The sequence below is a fragment of the Scyliorhinus torazame genome, chromosome 4 (genome assembly GCF_047496885.1).
Source record: "Scyliorhinus torazame isolate Kashiwa2021f chromosome 4, sScyTor2.1, whole genome shotgun sequence".
Classification (NCBI taxonomy): Eukaryota; Metazoa; Chordata; class Chondrichthyes; order Carcharhiniformes; family Scyliorhinidae; genus Scyliorhinus; species Scyliorhinus torazame.
Window position 1 is genome coordinate 243,114,761 of NC_092710.1, and position 21,388 is coordinate 243,136,148.

The following is a 21,388-nucleotide window of genomic DNA, read 5'->3' on the forward strand; positions in this document are numbered from 1 at the left end:
TAATCGGATCCGGGCGACAAAGTGCGTCCCGAACCCGAAAGCTCACAGAGTCCCGAGCAAATACTCGTGCCCCACCCTGTCGAACGCCTTCGCCTGGTCAAGAGACAGGAAGGTGCTCGACATACCAGTCCTCTGGGTAAAATGAATTATGTCCCGGACCAGATGGATGTTGTCGTAGATTGTGCGGTCCAAGACTGTGTAGGACTGGTCAGGGTGGAACATGTGGTCCAGCAAGGTGCCAAGGCGTAAAGACATTGCCTTGGCAAAAATGTTGTAGTCCTTACTGAGGAGGGAGACCAGTCGCCAGCTTTTGAGTAGGCGGAGATCCCCCTTCTTGAGCAGTAGGGTAATGACGGCCCTGCGCCACGAAAGGTGCATCTCCCCGGTCGCAATACATTCTCCCAGGACCCCTGCACAGTCGCTCCCCAGGATGTCCCAGTACGCCCTGAAGAACTCCACGGTCAGCCCATCCAGCCCTGGGGTTTTGCCCCGTGACAAGCTGTCCAGGGCGCCGGTCAGCTCTTGGAGATTGATGGTTTGATTGAGGTTCCCGCCGCCCTCTGGGCCAACCTGCGGCAGGTCCTCCCACAGAACTCTACAAACGTCCTCACTGGACAGATCTGGAGAGAAGAGGTCGGAATAAAAGTCCCTAATCAGGGTTCTGACCCCCTCCGGATCCGAGACGAGGGACCCGCCGTCGGCCAGCAGCGTAGAAATCGGCCTATGGGCCCCATGTCCTCTTTCCAGCGAGTAGAAGAAGGGGAAGCCGCGGTCCAAGTCAGTCAGAAGACGGATCTGCAACCTCACATACGCGCCGTGAGACCTGGCAAGTTGCAGGTCCCACAGCGTGCCCTTCTTCTCTCTCAACACCAGCCCCAGGGCCGGGTCCTTATTGGGCTGAGCAAGACGTGACTCCAGATCGAAGGCTTCCTCAGCCAATTTGGCGATCGTGGAGTTCCGCCCCCCGTAGACCCCTTTATGTACCCCTGACAGTAGGCACGGACTTGCCCACGTCCCACCATAGCCTCAAGGAGGGGACGCCACCCCCGTTTCCTTCTCCAGCTGGCCCAAAAACGGCAAAACGAGTACAGGAACCGCTCGTCCTCCAGCAGCAGGTTGTTAAAGTGCCAGTACGCGGACCGTGGATGGGGCGAGCCCCGCCCACACCAGGTGGGGGTCCGAGCACGGCACCTTCTCCACAGAGGCCGTCGGAACGTGGGGCACGTACGTCTTGGAAATGTAAAGGTGGTCGATTCTGGACGCTCTGACCGGAGGGCGCACAAAGGTGTACACCCACAATTCAGGATGGAGAGTCCGCCAGACGCCCACCAAGTCGAAGGACCTAACCAGGTCCCTCAACTTCACTACTGCCAGCGAGCAGCACTGGACGCCACGACGGTCTTTGTCCTGGAGGGTGCAATTAAAATTCCCTCAGAGGACGATGCACTCGCCCACCGGGATGGTGCCTAGAAGAATGGACACTTCGTCGTAGAAAGTTGACTGCTGCGGCCCGACCAGGGGAGCGTAGACATTCACAAAGTGAAGCACCACATCACCGTCGCAGACCGTCGAGTGCAACAGACGGCCTGGCACTGGCTCCTTGACCCCCAAGATCTCCGGCTGAAGATGTGGAGCCAACAAGATGGCACCACGTTCGGGCGGGGTGGCAAGTGACTCATGAAGACTCCCCCTTGCCACTCCAGGGTTAACTGAGCTTCGTCACCCGGAATGGCGTGGTTTTCCTGCAGGAAGCACACCCTGTACTTTCCGTCCCGGAGAACAGAGAAGGACTGGAAACGGCGATGTGCATCCTTGCTGCTGTTGATGTTGAGGCTGGCTAAGGTTACCTCCATGTCAGTTGTAGCGTGTGTCCTTCACAATCACCTCAGTGCTCGGAGGAAGTAGAGGGTCGTCGCCCTTCTCCACTCCCTCAGGAGCCCCATGAAGAACAGAACAGCTTGGCGCTGCTCCCCCTGGTCCTGATCAAATTCCCGCACCTCTCTGGCATAGACACGGGCAGACTCAAGGAGCAGCCCCAGATTTCCCCAGCTGTCCAGCGCCAGCCGCATACAGTCCTGGTGACTGTGATGCGATTTCAAAAATGCTCGGAGTTCTCCCGAGTAGATAAGGGGAGACTCGGTGCCGGGTGTGAGGTCACCCTCTGCCTCGCTGCAGAGAGCATCTAAATCCTCCTCCTCACCGAGCAGCCTTCCTCCTCAGAGTGGTCACCACCCGGGCCCGAGTCCCCCGCCACATGGAGTGCGGCAGGCAACACGGGCCTACCGGCTAGCCCTAGGCCCGAGGCGAACACACCCCCAGGATCGTCCTCAGGCGAGAGCCTTGCAGGCCCCTCCCGCGGTTCTGGGTCCATGGGCGGTGGTGGCTCCGACCACACCTCCACCGTCGATGCCAGGCACTCGGAGAGACCCGGGGAAAAAACCCCGGGATGGAAACTGGGCTCCCAGGCATCATCTGCTTGGGTGTTGTGAGCGGGGAGCCTTCCTCACCATCACCCGCCCACGACCCGAATATGTATTGACACTGGTGGCTGCCACCGGCCCCCGGCGATGAACAAAAGGAGGCGACCGGGGAGTAAAACTGCACCGGGCGGAACGGTCACGTCTCCGCCCAGCCCCCGGCTCTCCTGCTCGCGGGACAACGGCAGCTCAGCGCCTCGGTGGCCGCCTTGGCCTTCTTTTTAATGGGGCTGAGCGTCAGGGTGAATAAACATAGGAGATACCCAACCCCACTCGCCTAAGGAGGGGGTAGCGAGATCCACCACCTCTTCCAGCCCGGGCAGGCGGCGCTTAAGGGGGGGCAGGCTCATCTTGCTGCGGGGCCTCCACCGCTGGAGGGCCCTAGGCAGCGTTTCCCCCCGCTTCTCCCAGCTCCTGGGACTGTGGCGAGGCCGGAACAGCCTCCAGCTCGGGACCGTACATAGGCTCCCCACTGCCCTTGGGAGCCCACGTGGTGGTCTCTCCGGGTCCCTCATGTTGTTGCGAGGTATCCCGAGGTGAGGCTGCGGCCTCGGAGTTGGTTGGGACGCGCACAGGGTCAGTCCTCGTGATGGGGCCAAGGTGTAGATGGGCCCGGTCCGACCGCCGTGCCATCTTCCGTTTGGCCTTTTTAGGCTTCCACTGGTCTAGCGGAGGCTCCCCCTCCCCCCCCATCCCCATCCCCACCCCGCCAGCAGCCGCGGTGTTGTCAGGGGCCGGCTGCTGGACAGACAAAGAGGTGGTAGAGGAGAGGGGGGCAGTGCCGGCCACGGCCGCCCTGGAGGTGGTGTTGACAGCAGCCGTTAGGGTGGGGCAGCTGCGGCGAATATGCCCCAGCCCCCTGCAGGCATGGCGCCGCATGCCATCCGCAGACCACACTTTATGGTCCTCCCCTTGGTGGGAGACCACAAAATCTCCCTCCGGGACCTCCTCCCGGGTCAGGCGGACAAAAACCTGATGCCGGAAGGAGTATACATGATGGAGGGAAGGGTCCCGCAGGCCAAGTGTCAGCAACGCCACCCCAGACTTGACCTTCCCCCAGTAGGTTGAGATGGGGGAGGAGGAGCTCGGAGGGAAGGTAGGGCGGGACGTTTGAAAGAATGACACGTTCGGTGGTGGCCTCCAGCGGGCCCACCGCCGTGTCCCCTGCCCACCGTGAGCCCCCTTTCCAGGACACGGTGGACCGCCTGCTCGGCCCGCAGAAAAAACACGGCCTTGCGATGGCCGAGGAGCCGACGATCCCGGCCATTGCATGAGTGTACGCCTCGATGGTCATGGTGGGGTGGGCATAACATTTGACCCCAAGGTGCCGCGTTAGTAGGCAGAATGGCGTCAGAGCCGCGGAGGCAGTGGAAGGTCGAGAGGCTGCCGCCCCAGCATTGGTTCCTGGCCGCCTTGCCCCCAGCAGAGTGGAGGATGCCCATGGGGTACTGGCCATGCCAACCCCTGGTAGGGCCCTTCCATGTAACTGAGATCATGGTAGGAGGAGGAAGGGTGGGGGGGGTGGGGGAGGTGATGGATGTGGCACCACAACAGCAGGTGCCACTGCGGAAGGTGCTGCAGGGCGATAGCAGCGTTCTTCAGCCCTTGAGGGGCCTAAAACAATGTCCCAGGCTGCCCCACGCCCGCCACAGGGTGTAAAGGTGGTGGGCGGATGACGCTCCTCAGTCCTGTGGGGGCCCAAAACTGAGTCCTTGGTCCTCACAGCCCTGTGGGGTGGGGGGGGGGGGTGGTGGGGGGGGGGGGTAACTGAGTCCTTGGTCCTCACAGCCGTGTGTGTGTGTGTGGGGGGGGGCAAAACAATGTCCTTAGCCATCGTGGTCCCACTCCCACTTCAGGTAGAGGGTTGGGAAGAAAGAGGGCAGGATCTTCACCCCAGTAGGGGGCACAGCACCAGGCCCCAGGTGGTCCCACTCCCACCTCAGGTCGAGGGGTGGGAGGACAGAGGACAGGGCCTTCACCCCGGGAGGGGGCCTACAGCAATAGGCCCCAGGTGGTCCCACTCCCACCACAGACAATGGTGGTGAGAACAGAAGGTGGGGCAGGTAGGGTTGGGGATTGGGGAGGTGGCAGAAACCACAGGAAGCAAAGCAGCTTTGAGCCCTGAGTCCAAGGTGAAACTCTTACTTTGGTTAATTCACTTCAAAGTTGCTGTTTGGGTTACAAAAAGGTGAGTTTTAAACAGCTTTAAACAAGGTTTACTCATGCTCTACTTGCAGCTGCAGCTTGTTAATTGCAGCTGCAGCTTGTTAATTGGATTAAGCCAGTTTTCAGAGGCTAGAGTCAGGCAGTATAAAGGTGAGCCATCTTACAGTGCTAACTTTGTTCGCACTGAAGTGCTGAATTTGGGCTGCATTAGAGTGCTAAAGTGAGAGTTTGGTGACTGAGGGAGTTTGGTGAAGAGGAAGCAAAGTGCTCCTTTCATTTAATTTCCCACATTTCCTCAAAGAGCGTGAAGGGAGCCCGGTGTTTACAGAGAGTGCAGCTGACTGGGAGCAGAGTCGAAGGGCGGAGTTCCAGTTGGTTCACAGGGCAGCTATATTCTGTAAGGTAAGAGTTTTGTTTGTTTTTCTGTTTGTTTTTTTGAGGGCAGCAAGCTATATTTGTAACATTTAGCAGAATCACCAATTTTAGAGGGTTCACTTGAGAGAGTAGCAGCAGTATATATAGTTTTGTTTTTTAAAGGGCCTAACGGACATTTAATCTTATTTTTTTCCTTTTAAATCTCTGGAAATTCAGATCAGAGGGCATGGAAGCTATGGCAGTTTCATGCTCCTCCTGTAGGATATGGGTGCTCCTGTAGGATATTGGTGCTGAGTACTACTGACTACACCTGCGGGAAGTGCACCCAACTCCAGCTCCTCCGAGACCGCGTTAGCGAACTGTAGCTGGATGAACTTTGGATCATTCGGGAGGCAGAGCGGGTGATAGAGGGGAGTTACAGGGAGGTAGCCACACCCAAAGAAAAGGACAAGAGTAGCTGGGTTACAGTCAGGGGTAGGAAAACGAACGGGCAGATAGTGCAGGGATCCCTCGTGGTCGTCCCCCTTCAAAGCAAGTATACCGTTTTGGATGCTGTTTGAGGGGGGGGGGGGGGGGGGGGAAGAGACCCTACCAGGGGAAGGCCATAGCGGCCAGGTATCTGGCACTGAGGCCTGGCTCTGTGGCTCAGAAGGGAAGGGGGGAGAATGGAAAAGCAATAGTGATAGGGACTCAATGGTTAGGGGAATGGATAGGAGATTGTGTGGTCGCGAACGAGACTCCCGAAAGGTATGTTGCCTCCCGGGTGCCAGGGATGTCTCGGATCGAGTCGACAGGATTCTTAAGGAGGAGGGGGAGCAACCAGACGTTGTGGTGCACATAGGCACCAACGACATAGCTAAGAAAAGGGATGAGGATCTAAAAAGTGATTTCAGGGAGTTGGGTTGGAAGCTAAAGAGCAGGACAAGCAGACTAGTGATCTCAGGATTGCTATCGGTGCCACGTGCAAGTGAGGCAAGGAACAGAGATAGACTGCAGCTGAACACGTGGCTACAGGGCCGGCGCAGGAGGGAAAGTTTCAAATATGTGGATCATTGGGATACCTTCTGTGGAAGGTGGGACCTGTACATAAAGGACATGTTGCAGCTAAACTGGAGGGGCATCAATATCCTGGGTGGGAGGTTTACGAGAGCTCTTCGGGAGGGTTCAAACTAGTTTGGCAGGGGGGTGAGAACTAGAGCTGCGGATCAGAGGATAGGGTAGCTGTTGAACAGGCAGAAATAACATGCAGCGAATCTGTGATAGGGCAAAGTTGCACTCAGTGGAATGGGTTAAAGTGTGTCTGTTTCAATGCAAGGAGTGTCCGCAATAAAGGAGATGAACTTGGAGCATGGATCAGTACTTGGAACTACGATGTTGTGGCTATTACGGAGACATGGATTTCACAGGGGCAGGAATGGTTGTTCGATGTTCTGAAGTTTAGATGTTTTAAGAAGAATAGGGAGGGAGGTAAAAGAGAAAAGGGAGTGGCACTGTATATTAGGGAGTGCATCACAGCTGCAGAAAAGCAGGAAGTCAGAAACAAGAAAGGAGCAGTCACTTTATTGGGAGTTTTCTATAGTGTAACCATGTAAAATGGCTGACTCCCGATTAGAATGGTCAAACCCCGATCTAAAATGGCGAACGGAAGAGGCTGATGGGAAAATCAGCCAACAGGACTCAAACGGACAGCTGCAGGTTAAACGGTGTATTCGCCTCTGGGGAAGTCAGTACAGACTGATACCTGCAGCCATCAACATCACAACAACCCAGCCATCTGCATATTAAGCAGCCATCCCCGGGAACAATTGCTACAAATTAGCAACTCAAAGCCGACCCAGACCTTTCGGCGCCAGCAGGAGCTGACACAAAGAAAGGTAAACGACCACCCCCCGATCAAGGAATCGCTCCAGTATTGGAGCATATGGAACCAAGTGATTGGGACCAAGTCCAATCACTTGGAACCAGGAACAAGGTCCGCCCCGAGAGGCGGGAAGCCCCTGGGGACTATAAAAATAACGGCCAAGTTCAACTCGACCCTTCTCCTCCTGCCCGCAGCCTTCGAGACCCTTCTACAAGAAAACGTAAGTTTTACTCCAGCGATCGCTACCATAGAACATAGAAAATAGAAAAATACAGCACAGAACAGGCCCTTCAGCCCACGATGTTGTGCCGAACCTTTGTCCTAGATTAATCATAGATTATCATTGAATCAACTGTGCAGAAGGAGGCCATTCGGCCCATTGAGTCTGCACCGGCTCTTGGAAAGAGCACCCTACCCAAAGTCAACACCTCCACCCAACAATAAGGGCAATTTTGGACACTAAGGGCAATTTATCATGGCCAACCCACCTAACCTGCACATCTTTGGACTGTGGGAAGAAACCGGAGCACCCGGAGGAAACCCACGAAGACACGGGGAGGATGTGCAGACTCCGCACAGACAGTGACCCAAGCCGGAATCGAACCTGGGACCCTGGAGCTGTGAAGCAATTGTGCTATCCACAATGCTACCGTGCTGCCCTGGGTACTAGATAGGCACTCCTGACTATCGACTTGTACCAGCTTTTGAACCCCGCAGGCTCAGAACCAATTCGAAAGACCATTCGTTTCCCTGACCTGGTGGGCCAGTTCCAAAAGTTAAGTATTGGCCTTTTAGTGGTAGGTAGTAGTCTAGAATTAGGATTATTGTATAAGTATTAATTGCTGTATATAATAAACGAGCGTTGATTTAACTCTTACAAAGCGGTGTGTTGCATTATTAATCATTACTTGGACTTGAACCACGTGGCGGTATCAGAAAGATACCTGGCAACTCATGAGCAAAGGTGACAGAATAAGAATAAGTAAACTAAGGCTAAAATGAGCAACAATAGATCCCCCAATAGCAGCAGAGAGATGGAGGAACAGATTGGGTGGCAGATCTTGAAAAGGTTCGTAAGTAACAGAGTTGTTGTCATGGGTGACTTCAACGTCCCTAATATTGACTGGAACCTCCTTAGTGCAAATGGTTTGGATGGAACAGTTGTCAGGTGTGTACAGGAAGGATTCTTGACACAATATAGATAGGCCAACTAGGGGGGTGGCCATATTGGATTTGGTGCTTGGCAACAAACCAGGGATCAGATGCCTTGGTAGGAGAGCATTTCGGTTACAGTGACCACAACTCCTTGACCTTTACCATAATCATGGAGAGGGATAGGAACAGACAGTATGGGAAGGTATTTAATTGGGGGAGGGGAAATTATACTGCTATTAGACAGGAGCTGAGGAGCATAAAGTAAGAACAGTTGTTCTCCAGGAAATGCACAACAGGAATGTGGGGGTTGTTTAAGGAGCAGTTGCTGGATAGTTTTGTCCCACTGAGATCAGGAACGAATGGCAAGGTGAAGGAGCCTTGCGTGACAAGAGAAGTGGAGCTTCTAGTCAAGAGGAAGAGGAAGCAAGGATCTGGCACGGCTCTAGAGGGTTACAAGGTAGCCAGGAATGAAGTCAAAAATGGACTTAGAAGAGCTAGAAGGGGGCATGATAAAGCCCTAGCGGGAAGGATTAGGGAAAACCCCAAGGCGTTCTACACTTGAGAGAAATAAGAGGATGATCAGAGTGAGTAGGGCCGATCAATGATAGTGGAGGGAACTTGTGCCTCGAGTCTGAGGAGGTAGGGGAGGCCCTAAATGAATATTATGCTTCCGGATTCACTAGTGAGAACAGTGCGAGTGAGGTTAATAGGCTCGAACAGGTTGATATTAAGAAAAAGGATGTGCTGTAAATTTTGAAAAGCATCAGGATAGATAACTCTCCTGGGCCTGATGGGATATACCCAAGGTTACTACGGGAAGCGAGGGAGGAGATTTCTGCGCCGTTGGCGATGATCTTTGCGTCCTCACTCTCCACTGGTGATTGGAGGGAGGAGAATGTTGTTACCTTGTTCAAGAAAGGGAATAGGGAAATCCCTATGAATTACAGACCAGTCAGTCATATGTCTGTGGTGAGCAAAATATTGGAAAGGATTCTGAAATAGGATTTATGATTATTTAGAAAAATATAGTTTGATTAAAGATAGTCAGCATGGCTCTGTGAGGGACAGGTCGTGCCTCACAAGCCTCATTGAATTCTTTGAGGATGTGACGAGACACATTGATGAAGATTGGGCAGTGGATGTGGTGTATAAGGATTTCAATAAGGCATTTTATAAGGTTCCCCATGGTAGGCTCGTTCAGAAAGTTAGGAGGCATGCGATACAGGGAAATTTGGCGGTCTGGATACAGAATTGGCTGGCCGAAAGAAGACAGCGAGTGGTAGTGGATGGAAAGTATTCCGCTCAGAGTGTCAGTGAACAGTGATCTGTTCTGGGACCTCTGTTCTTTGTGGTTTTTATAAATGACTTGGATGAGGAAGTGGAAGGGTGGATTAGTAAGTTAGCCGATGACACGAAGATTGGTGAAGTTGTAAATAGTGTCAAGGGCTGTTGCAAGTTACAACAGGACATTCAGGATGCAGAGCTGGGAGGGGGCAGATGGAGTTCAACTTGCAACGGCAAAGCAGCTTGAAGCATTACGCTGTCCTGACACGGAGCCACAATTCTTGCTGGGCAACATAACCAGGAAGTGAGAGTGTGTCTGTGTGTCTGTATGTCTGCGCCTGTCAGTGTGTGCGCCTGTCAGTGTGTCTGTGCGTGTCTTTGTGTGTCTGTCAGTATGTTTGCCTGTGTGTGCCTGTCAGAGTGTGCGTGTGTGTCAGTGTGTCTGTTTATATGTCTGTGTATCTGTGTGTGTCCATCAGTATGCGTGTGTGTGTCAGTGTCTGTGTGCCTGTCTGTATGCGTGTGTCTGTGGGGCAGCAAGTGTAAGGCCAGCAGAGTAACCTGGGAATTCGTTCACATTTCAGCAGCCACAGCATCGGAATAATAGATACAAACATTACAGCACCGGCAGTGGGAAAGAATCAAAAAGTCTAATTATGCAATATAAATTTGACGGAACAAGTCAAATTAAACAAGTTGACAAAGAATTATTAACACAAAAGTGTGACTAAAAATAGCATGAATAGGAGTTACATGCCCTATCTATACAAGATTTAGATTAATTACTTTGGAATAGCATTGGTTATAGTGCGTGAAAGGTTTTCTGAAAACGGGGGTGTAATGCTGAGGGATTGAAGGATAATAATTTATCAGCATTGAAAACAACCTGAGGAAAGCTGGCAAAGGAATCCGGAGTCTCTCAGGACTCTGATAACATTAAGGGTCAATCACTATTTTGGGTGGGGCCATCCAATACGGAGTAATTTATGTGAGAAGTAGGTACTAGGATCACCTGGAGCAGAATCTTAGATTGTAACACTGGTGAAGGATGTCTCATCCTCATGGAACAGTGGAGGCAGTACCTGCTGAGCATATACTGCGATGGCAATATCTAAATCTAACCTTCCTCTGCCTGGAGGAGAAACTCACTTGACTGCAATGTTCCACCTCTTTCTCTCTCTCCCCCCCACCCCCCCAACCAATCACATTCCCAAGTTGTAGAGAAAAAAAGGTTGCTCGGACTGAGGGGATCACCACTGGGTGACGATTTCCCCTCGCTACATGGAAATGGCCCACTGAAAAATATCAACTCCTTAAACCTTTCACCACAATGTCATTCAAGAATCCCTCCACCATCTCCATGATTATCGCTCTCTCTCCCTCTCCTTTCCTTCCCCTCCCCATACTTCCTCCGTGACTGTGCTTTGTCCCCATTCCCTCGTCGCACTTGCTCTCTCCCCCTTACCCACTCCCCGCCACCCATTCTCCAAACACACTCTCTCTCATTCCTGTGTCTTTCCTCATTTCCACTCTGTTTCATTCCCACCTCTATAGTCGCCTTCCTACCCCAGACAAAGCTGTTCCATTGAGCCTAAATTCAAATAAAATTGTGACTCATCTGGTTATTGGTAATTTTGAAGATAAAATGTTTTGTGTCATTGTCCCTCATGTGTATTTCTTTTAAAACTGACGACGGACCAAAGTTGCTTTGGAATATATTGAGAATTTTCAAAGCGAGCAAAAAAAAATTTGATAGCTTGGCATTACTAGAGATAAATAAGGTACAAATCAAGGCCAAAACAAGGTCTATTTTTATGAATGTCTACAAATTCAAAATACATACAATTGTAACTGTTAAGTGCTTTTTGTTGTTCTTCTGCCTCACATGTACAATGTGCATGACCAGTTTATATAAGCAACAGCTTGTGTAGGAGGTGTGTGACAATATCTAAATTTCAAGTAGTAACTGAGTCACACAATCCCATTGGCACCAAAAGCCCAAACACATGTAAGCTATAAACTATTGAAATGGGAGCACGTGAAGTGGCTTAAGAAATTAACGAATATAAAATGGCTTTGCAGTTTCCCATTTGGAATGGAAATCAGATGAGACCTGAGATCTGGTTAAAATCAAGCTCTGACTGTCAAACAAAGCATACTTAATAAACTCCATATTCAGCTGCCTTCTCCCCTCCGTCATTACAGATTTGATTCAAACTGCAAAAAATGGTAACAAAATCAGTCTTTCATTTTCCCCGTTATTTAGTATTTTCGAAAGGTCAGTGCACCGCACACGGTTTTGATATAGCAATAAAAATGGCACTACTCAAGTTGACCAAATTAAAACAAAGACAGCCTCACTCCATTCATTTATGCAATAGACATGACTCAATAGTGTCACTTGCTTTGAAATGAAAAGGCTTTTTTTATGCAAAGCCCACTCAAGAAATTCAAGCCCCTAATATGGGCAGATTCTCCAGTGAATGTTTAGTGGTGCCACCTTTTGAATGAAAAAAATAAACCAACGCCGCATCTTCTCTCCTGGGTGGATATAGATGTTCACATGGCACAACTGGAAGGGGAGTCATCCCAGCTTTCCTTACCAACATTGTTTTTAGTGATGTTCATGGATTGATCAAAGTATCTGTTTTCCTCCATAACTGTACACATAAACAGGTGTTGCAGGACATGAAGCAGATGCCCTGTTTAATTTTTTTAATATACTGGATTTATATGGCTCAACCTATTTCTGAACATTTATGACAGACATTTTCAATCTTACAACACTGGGGTTCAAATTTATCACCCACTTTCTCTTATTTTGAGCTGTGCAATACCACCAGCACCATCACATCCACGAAAAACCACCTACCCATCCAACCCCAAACACAATTACAGTCATCTCTAAACTGCTCCAGATCTGGAGTTAAAAGCAGAATGACTACCTGTTATCCGATTATCACGCTGTCCATAATGTAGCTATGGCTCCGGAGACTTTTGTTTACAGCAACCTGGCCTCCCAGGCCCATGGCACAAATCCACAATGAACAGCTGTTCCCATGGCTGGAACAGTTACCTGGATTCCTGAAAAATATTCAAAGATAATTGCATCAACCATCCAGTTTCTCTTTCTTCCACCAACTGAAATCTATTGTGAAACCCCTTTATGGATTTAATTTAAGCCAAGAGCAATCTTTATCAAAGTGGGAACAACAATCCAACTTGATATCCCCTTTGGCAATCTGATTTTCCGAAGAACTTTGAAGCTGAGGGATAACAGAACAAATGGGTTAATTTAAAAGAAGGAGATTCCTGGAAAATTACTGACAGTTGGAATAGGAAATCGAAAAAGTCATCTATAATTTAAAGATGACACATACAAGGAGGATATGTTAGTAACATTATGCACTGCTGCAGAGTAATTTGGCAAGTAAAATTGGAAATTAATTTAGTTTTAACTTCACTTTTGGAATTAAAAAAAAATATTTTTCTTGCAGTTTTGACATTTCATATACATTACATGAGACAAATCATTTATCCACAAGAATTTAACGTCAATGTAGTTTTAGCTATTCTACATATGCTACATTCTCTCGATACATGGGACTTGTCACACAGGTTAGCTGCGGTCATAAGGTAATCGAGCAAGATATAGACAGAGATAAGTTTACAAAGAAAATGCTGCTGAGCACTTTCTGGGTCAGACTATGGCCCATAGTATGCCCACTCGGTCTTGAGGGGCCAGTGGCTGTCTGCGCTTCCCCGAGAGGCAGCTTTTATATAGATACGGGGAGGGGGTCCTGTTTGGGTGCCCTGATGGTCGGCCATTACTGTTGTGTGGCCCATCCCCTACCCTAGTTGCTTCCCCACAGTTAGTCGGTTTTTTGGGGGTGGGTCTCTCTCCTCTTCTACCTGCCCTGCGTTTCCCTTTGGTGGGTTTATTTCCCCCGCTGCCACTCCACCCACTACTCCTCCCCTTCACCCTTCCTTATTTTGTGATCTGTCCTAGGTTCCCCTGCCTTCCTCCCTACTTTACTGGATGCTGGTTACAAACCGGTCCTGGAACAAGTTGGTGAACAGCCTGCTCTGTTCCCCGATGGCATATGTTGTTTTCTCTAGCTTGAGAAATTCCTCCAGGTCGCATAGCTAGTCTGCAGCCTTGGGTGGTGCTGCCAGTCGAGCAGGAGTCTCTGGCAGGCCATCAGGGAGGCAGTCCAGGCGTCAGACCCTCTCCCCATGAAAAGCTCTGCCTATTCTAATATCCTTAAGGCCGCCACCAGTGGACAAGGTGATGCGCAATCAATTGCACAAAGACACAGATTGTGGCTTTATTGCAGTCAGATGCGTGGCCTCCTGCTGCAGCTGGCGAAATGGCAGAGCAATGGAGGTCACGCATATCTATACAGATCTTAGTGGGCGGAGCCAGCCGGCCGGGGCTACCGGCGAACCTGTAGTGCAGGTCCTACCTTACATCCCATAATACAGTGGTTCACCACACAAGGCTCCACCCTCACTCCACACAACACTGGACATAATCTCGGAGGAGGAGTCCGGTACCTGACAAGTCTGGGGCAAGGTCAGAACATGTGGGTGTGGTTGGCTGAGCTTCCCTGGCACTGTTCACACTTGTCTTCCAACTCCGGAAAGAACTCACTCAATCTCGCCCTGGTTAAGTGTGCTCTGAGAACCGCATTTAGTCCTCTTCAGCTCAGCCCTGTGCACGTGGAGGTGAAGTTTGTCCTGTGCAGTGCTGCAAACCAGAGTCCTTCCCCCATCTCCCTGCTTAGTTCTTTCTCCCATCATCTCTCTCCCTGGTCTCATCCAGGGGTGAGCATGTCTCTTCCAATAATCGTCCGTACTTGTCTGCATGGTTCCCGTCTCCTAGCTTGCCCGCAGTCAATAGTCTTTCCAGTAGTGCGTGTCCTAGTATCTGGGGGAATGCCGTTGTTTCCTTGTGGAGGAAGTTTTTGACTTGGTTATATCTTAGTTCATTGCATTTCTGGAACTGGAACTGGTCTGTTAGCTTTTCCTGGGTCGCTACTCTGTCTTCTATGTAAATGCCTTGAACCATCAGAGTCCCTTCGTCCTGCTACAACCTTTTGAAGGAGGCATCCATTGTCACAGGGTGAACTTGTGGGTTTTTTTCAGATGGGGGCCATGGCGGGCATCGCAGTCAGGCCAAAGTGATGTCACATTTGGTTCCACGTTCAAAATGTGGCAACTGCCACTGGATTTTTTGAGTTTCTGGCTGGGGGGAGGGTGGGACTGTTGTCATGGCCAGTACTCAGAGGGATGTCCCTGTGCAGGAACTCTCCTCCATTCTGCTCCTGGTTCCTTGACCCAACCCACAACCTTTCGGTGGTAGCCGCCCCAGTGAACAGGGGGTTTGGCAGGGCCAGGCCTCCCACGATTCTCTATCTTTGTAAATCTTCTTCCGAATCCTCGGGCTCATCCCTTCCCTCCCCACACAAATGCCATGATTTTATCAACTGTGGGGAAAATGGCCTTGGCGATGAAGATCGGGAGTGATCTGAACACGAAGAAGAACCTGAGTAGCACGTTCATCTTGATCGTCTGGACTCTCACTGCCAGCGGGTGCGAGTCCCACCTTTGCAGGTCCATTTTATAATAATCTTTATTGTCACAAGCAGGCTTACATTAACACTGCAATGATTTTACTGTGAAAAGCACCTTCCGCCACCTGTTCGTGTACACCGAGGGAGAATTCAGAATGTCCAAATTACCTAACAGCACATCTTTCGGGACTTGTGGGAAACCCAGGCAGGCACAGGGATAACAAGCAGACTCCACACAGAGAGTGACCCAAGCCAGGAATCGAACCTGGGACGCTGGCGCTGTGAAGAAACAGTGCCTCCTCGTTCCGGTTGCGCTATGCCTAGGTAGGTCGCACGGTCGGCAGCTCCCGCCGATAATTGACTTTTGGGCCATTTTAAGGAGCTCCAGCGACACTTGGACGACAATTCCCAGTGTGGGAAGGAAGCAGTGAGGGTCCCCCAGCGCTGTATGGAGTGGACCAGGAGTAGGACGGTCAAAAATGCAGCTTTGGAGAAGAGAGAACGGGCGCGAAAAAGCAACATGGCAGCTGGCGGGGATCAGGCAGCGTGGGCCCAGTGGTCACGGGAGCAGCAGGAGTTTTTAAAGAAGCTGCTTTGCGGATTTAAAGGCGGAGATGTTGGCCCCTATGAAGGCGTCGATTGAAAGGTTGTTGGAGACCCAGAAGATGCAGGGGATGGCGATCAAGGAGGTGCAGCAGAAGGCCTCAGATAATGAGGACAAGATTCTGGGCCGGCGGTTAGAGTGGAGGCGCATGAGGCGCTGCACAAAAAATGGCAGGAGAAGCTGGAGGACCTGGAGAATAGGTCGAGGAGGCAGAACCTACGGATTCTGGGTCTCCCTGAAGGCATGGCGGGGTCGGATGCTGGGGCGTACGTGACCACGATGCAGGGTACGCTGATGGGCACGGGGGCCTTCCCGCGGCCCCTGGAGCTGGATGGGGTGCACAGAGTCCTGGCAAGTCGAGGGCGAACGAGCCGCTGAGGGCTATGGTGGTGAGGTTCCACCACTTCACCGACAGGGAGTGTGTCCTGCGATGGGCGAAGAAGGAGCGGAGCAGCAGGTGGGAGAACACAGAGATCAGTATTTATCAGGACTGGAGTGCAGAGCTGGCCAAGAAGAGTGCGGGATTCAACCGGGCCAAGGCGGTCCTCCAAGGAAAGGGGGTGAAGTTCGGGCTGTTACAACCAGCGAGGCTGTGGGTTACATATCGGGACCGGCACCACTATTTTGACACGAGGGATGAGGCGTGGACTTTCATCAAGAATGAGAAGCTGGACTCGAGTTAAAAAAGGAGATGGCTAGTAGGCAGGGGGGGGGGGTAGCTGGGGGGTAGTGGAACGTGAGGGGCCTGAATGGGCCGGTCAAGAGGGCCCGTGTGTTTTCGCACTTAAAGGGGCTAAAGGCAGACATAGCCATGCTACAAGAAACGCACCTGAAGATCGCGGATCAAACCAGGCTGAGGAAAGGATGGGTGGGGCAGGTTTTCCACTCAGGGCTGAATGCGAAGAACAAGGGGGTCGCAATTTTGGTGAGCAAGCGGGTGGCGGGTAAAGGGAGTCGATATGTTTTGGTGAGCGAGAGGGTCTGGGTGGTGCTAGTGAATGTGTATGCTCCGAACTGGGACGATGCAGGGTTCATGAAGCGGATGTGGAGTAGGATTCCGGATCTGGAGTCATGCAGTTTGGTAATGGGGGGGGCTTTAACACGGTCCTGGACCCGGCACTGGATCGGTCTAGGTTGAGATTGGGTAAGAGGCCGGCAGCGGCTAAGGTCCTGAGGGGGTTCATGCTGGGGGAGGAGAGAGGCCAATGCCCTCTGTGGAGAATAGACATGGGACTACTGGCGGACGAGGAAGTCTGTGGGCGGGTTCAGAGGTGTATCCAAAGCTATGTGGAGACCAATGATAATGGGGAGGTTTCGGTGAGTGCGGTCTGGGAGGCGCTGAAGGTAGTTGTCAGAGGGGAGCTAATTTCAGTCAGGGCCCACAGAGAGAAGAGGGATAGGATGGAGGGGGAGAGATTGGAGGGGGAGATACTTAGGGTGGACAGGAGGTATGCGGAATCCCCCGAGGAGGGGTTGTTGAAGGAGCGCCGGAGCCTGCAGGCGGAGTTTGCCTTGCTTACCACGGGGAAGGCTGAGGCTCAGTTGAGGAAGGTACAGGGAGCAGTGTACGAGTATGGGGAGAAGGCAAGTAGGATGCTGGCGCATCAGCTGCGGAAGAGAGAGGCGGCCAGGGAGATTGGGGGAATTAGAGATGGGGGGGGTAACACAGTGCTGAGCTCGAGAAGGATTAAAGAGGTCTTCAAGGACTTTTATGGCAAATTGGGGGCCCCGATTGAGATGGAGGAACTGGTTAAGGGGTTAGTGGGTATGCAGGCGGGCAAGGCCCCGGGACCGGATGGGTATCCCGTAGAGTTTTATAAGAAATTCTCGGAGCTGCTGGGTCCGCTTGTAGCCACCTGGGTTGGCCACTTCGACTTAAAATGGAGAACCGCAAAGACTGAAGGGAAATTCAGCCAACACAGGCAAAGACGAGCAAGTACAGAAATCATGTGTATTGAAACTTGCAAAAAACCAGACAGCACTGAAACCAGCAGCCATCTGCATGTAATGAGCAATTCCAAGGCACAATTGCAACAGTTAAGGTGAATAAAGCCAAGCCAGACTCCTTGGCGCCAGCAGGAGCCAAGACAAAGGAAGGCCAACGGACATTTAGGGACCGCCCAGCAATCAGGGAACAACTCAAGTATTGGAGAAATCGATCCAAGTGATTGGAACGCAGTCCAATCACTTGGAACCAGGTACGGACTATAAAGTAAAGCCCCCAAGTTCAAATCTTCCTTCTTGGCAGGGTCACTCAGCAACTTGAATCAACCCGTGAGAGTGAACTGTCCAGCGGTGGCCACGCCAACCAAGTAAGGCTCAAGTCAATGCTCGGTACAAGATAGGCGCTCCTAGCTACCAGTCCATACCAGCTTTTGAATCCTGCAGACTCAGAACGAATGAAATGCCATTTGTTCCCCTGACCTGGTGGGCCAATTTCGAAGCTAAGTATAGGCCTTTTAGTGATAGAGAATAGTCTAGAAAGTAGAGTTTATGCATGAGTAGTGATTTACTGTGTATAATAAATGTGTTTTGATTTGAATCTTACTAATTGGTGTGTTGAGTTATTGATCAGTACTTGAACTTGAACCTCGTGGCGGTATCATAAAGATACCTGGCGATTCTAGAGCAAAGGTTATAAAACAGAGCAAATTGAACCAACCAAAGTTAGCAACACGCTGTTGTTGAGGACTTTCAATGAGGCTAAGGAAAAGGGAACCCTTCCCCCGATGATGTCGCAGGCTCTGATCTCGCTTATCCTCAAGCGAGATAAGGACCCGTTGCAATGTGGCTCCTATAGGCCAATTTCGCTCCTTAATGTGGATGCCAAGCTGTTGGCCAAGATTTTGGCCACTAGGATTGAGGACTGTGTCCCGGGAGTGATCAATGAGGATCAGACGGGGTTTGTGAAGGGCAGGCAGTTGAATGAGAATGTGCGGAGGCTCCTGAAAGTGATCATGATGCCCTCGGAAGGGGGGGATGCAGAAGTGGTAGCGGCAAAGGACGGGGAGAAAGCCTTCGATCGGGTGGAGTGGGAGTACCTGTGGGAAGTGTTAAGCAGATTTAGGTTTGGAGAGGAATTTATAGGGTGGGTCAAACTGTTGCATCAGGCCCCGATAGCGAGTGTGTCGACGAACCGGCTGCGGTCGGGGTACTTTAGATTACATCGAGGGATGAGGCAGGGGTGCCCCCTGTCCCCCCTGCTGTTTGCCCTGGCGATCGAGCCACTGGCCATGGCGTTGAGGGAGTCCAGAAACTGAAAGGGGGGGGGGGGGCGAGCATAGTGTTTCACTGTATGCGGATGACCTGTTCCTGTACATTGCGGATCCGGTGGAGGGGATGGGGAAGGTCATGCAGATTCTTAGGGATTTTGGAGACTTTTCGGGGTAGAAGCTGAATGTTGGAAAAAGCGAGCTTTTTGTGATACATGCGAGGGGCTAGGAAAAGAGACTGGGAGAGTTACCGCTTAAGATGGTGGAGAAGAGCTTTCGCTACTTGGGCATTCAGGTGACTAAGAGCTGGGGTGTCCTGCACAAGCTCAATTTAGCGCGGCTAGTGGATCAGATGGAGGAGGACTTGAAGAGGTGGGACATGCTGCCGCTTTCCCTGGCGGGCAGGGTGCAGTCCATAAAGATAACGGTCCTCCCCAGGTTCTTGTTCGGCTTCCAGTGCCTTCCCATTCTCATCCCCAAGTCCTTTTTCAAGCGGGTAAATAGGATTATTACAGGATTTGTGTGGGCAAACAAGACCCCGCGTGTTAAGAGACTGTTCTTGGAGCACAGTCGGGGGGAGGGGGTGGGTTGACGCTGCCGAACGTTTACAGCTATTACTGGGCAGCCAATATATTCATGATTCAGAAATGGGTAATGGAGGGAGGGGGGCAGCGTGGAAACGGTTGGAAGCGACGTCTTGTAAAGATAATAGCTTGGGGGCACTGATAAAGGCACCGTTGCCGCTTCCGCCGACGCGGTATACCACGAGCCCGATGGTGGCGGTGCCATTGAGGATCTGGGGGCAATGGAGACGGCACGGGGGGAGGCAAGGGCTTCAGTCTGGGCCCCAATACAGAATTACAGGTTCACTCTGGGTAGAATAGACCCAGGATATCAAAAGGATGGGGGACTTGTTCATTGATGGGACTTTTGCTAGTCTGAGGGCACTGGAGGAGAAATTTGGGCTACCCCCGGGGAATACCTTTAGGTACATGCAGGTTTGTGCGTTCGGGAAAAAGCAGGTGGGGGAATTCCTGCTGCTGCCTGCCCGGAGGATACAGGCCAGGGTGGTCTCGGGCGTGTGGGTAGGGGATGGCAAGATATCGTAAATATATCAGGAGCTGCAGATGGCGGAGGAGGTCTCGGTGAAGGAGCTGAAGGGTAAGTGGGAGGAGGAGTTGGGTGAGGAGCTGGATGAGGGCCTGTGAGCTGACACCCTGGGCAGGGTCAATTCCTCTTCATCTTGCGCCAGGCTTAGCCTGATTCAGTTTAAGGTGGTGCACCGTGCGCATATGACAGGGGCGAGGATGAGTAAGTTCTTTGGGGTGGAGGACAGGTGTGTGAGGTGATCAGGGAGCCCATCAAATCATGTCCATATGTTCTAGGCATGCCCGGCACTTACAGGGTTTTGGATCCATGTCCAAGGTCTTGGATACTCGGGTAAAACTGAGCTGGGGGATAGCAATATTTGGGGTATCAGATGTTCCGGGAGTGCAGGAGACGAAAGAGGCCGGAGTTCTGGCCTTTGCCTCCTTGGTAGCCCGGAGAAGGCTCTTGTTAATGTGGAGGGACGCGAAACCCCCAAGCGTAGAGGCTTGGGTCATTGACATGGCGGGATTTCTCAGGTTGGAGAGGATAAAGTTTGCCTTGCGAGGGTTCTTGCAGGGGTTGTCCGGGCGGTAGCAACCGTTCCTTGACTTTCTCACGGAATGTTAGGTGGAGGTCAGCAGCAGCAGCAAACCAGAGGGGGGAGGGGGAGGTGGGGGTGGGTGGTTAGGGCAGTGGATGGATTTCATTTGTAAAGGGCAGATGCCTCATCTTGTTTTGTTAAATTGTTAAATGGTTAAGTTGTTTTCTGTTTTATTGCTATGTTTTCTTTTCATTGTTTTTCTTTTTGTAGTGGTTTGTAAAAATTATTGAAAAATCTTGAATAAAAACAAATTTTTAAAAAAGAGAGTGCCTCCTCCACCAGACTCGGCAGGTTCCATTTGTGGATCCATGCCCAGTCGTGGGCTATTTGGATCGCCAGGTATTGGAATTTGGTCTGGGCCAGTTTTAACGGCAGTCTTCTCAGCTCTGTTCTTACCTTACCCACCCTTGCAGAGTCGCAGGGAAGATTTTGCTCATCCAGTTGTGTCCAGCTACACCTTGCTCCTTGTGCCCACGCCGCCTCAACGTTTCTCTCCTGGCTTTTGCTTAGTTTCACGCCCTTTTGCCCATTGGTCAGTTTGGGGGCATCAGCTTTGCGTCCATGATGTTTAAGGGGGGGGGTTTGCTGGCTCAGTGGCCTATTTTCGGGCTGAATGTGTCAAAATCCAAGTTACCAGGAGGAGCTCCACCTTTCCTGCAACTGCTCAGCACATCCCTGCCACCTGAAGTCCAACCTTAGTATCTTTTTGATGAGTAACACAAGCATACAATATTTAATTGCTAGAGCAAAATCCTTACACAATATTCGTAGTTTATGCTCGTCTATGTTAACTTTGAAAACAATTAAAATTAGCATTTTTTCTGCTCAAAGCATAGACTTCTTTATTTCTCACCAAGAGGAGAAACAAGAAAAGAACTGTAAGAAAATATATTTTTGAGGATGTGGAACAGCCCTTTTTAAAGACTGAAGTTGGAAGAAAAACTCAAGTCAAAACAAGCAGTGATAACTTAATTCCAGTCCTTTAGTT

At 51.2% G+C, this 21,388-nt stretch overlaps 1 protein-coding gene across 3 annotated transcripts in view; it reads right to left on the reverse strand.

The window, feature by feature from the left end:
* Positions 1 to 21,388, reverse strand: part of gpr63 (G protein-coupled receptor 63) — a 202,762-nt gene that overhangs the window by 118,054 nt on the left and 63,320 nt on the right. For 2 of the 3 annotated variants that reach the window (XM_072499575.1, XM_072499576.1), the window contains exon 2: positions 12,264 to 12,402. The exons of the other annotated variant lie outside the window; for it this stretch is intronic. The gene's annotated coding sequence lies outside the window, so the exon portion shown is untranslated. The remainder of the gene's footprint in view (positions 1 to 12,263; positions 12,403 to 21,388) is intronic. 3 annotated transcript variants of the gene reach the window in all.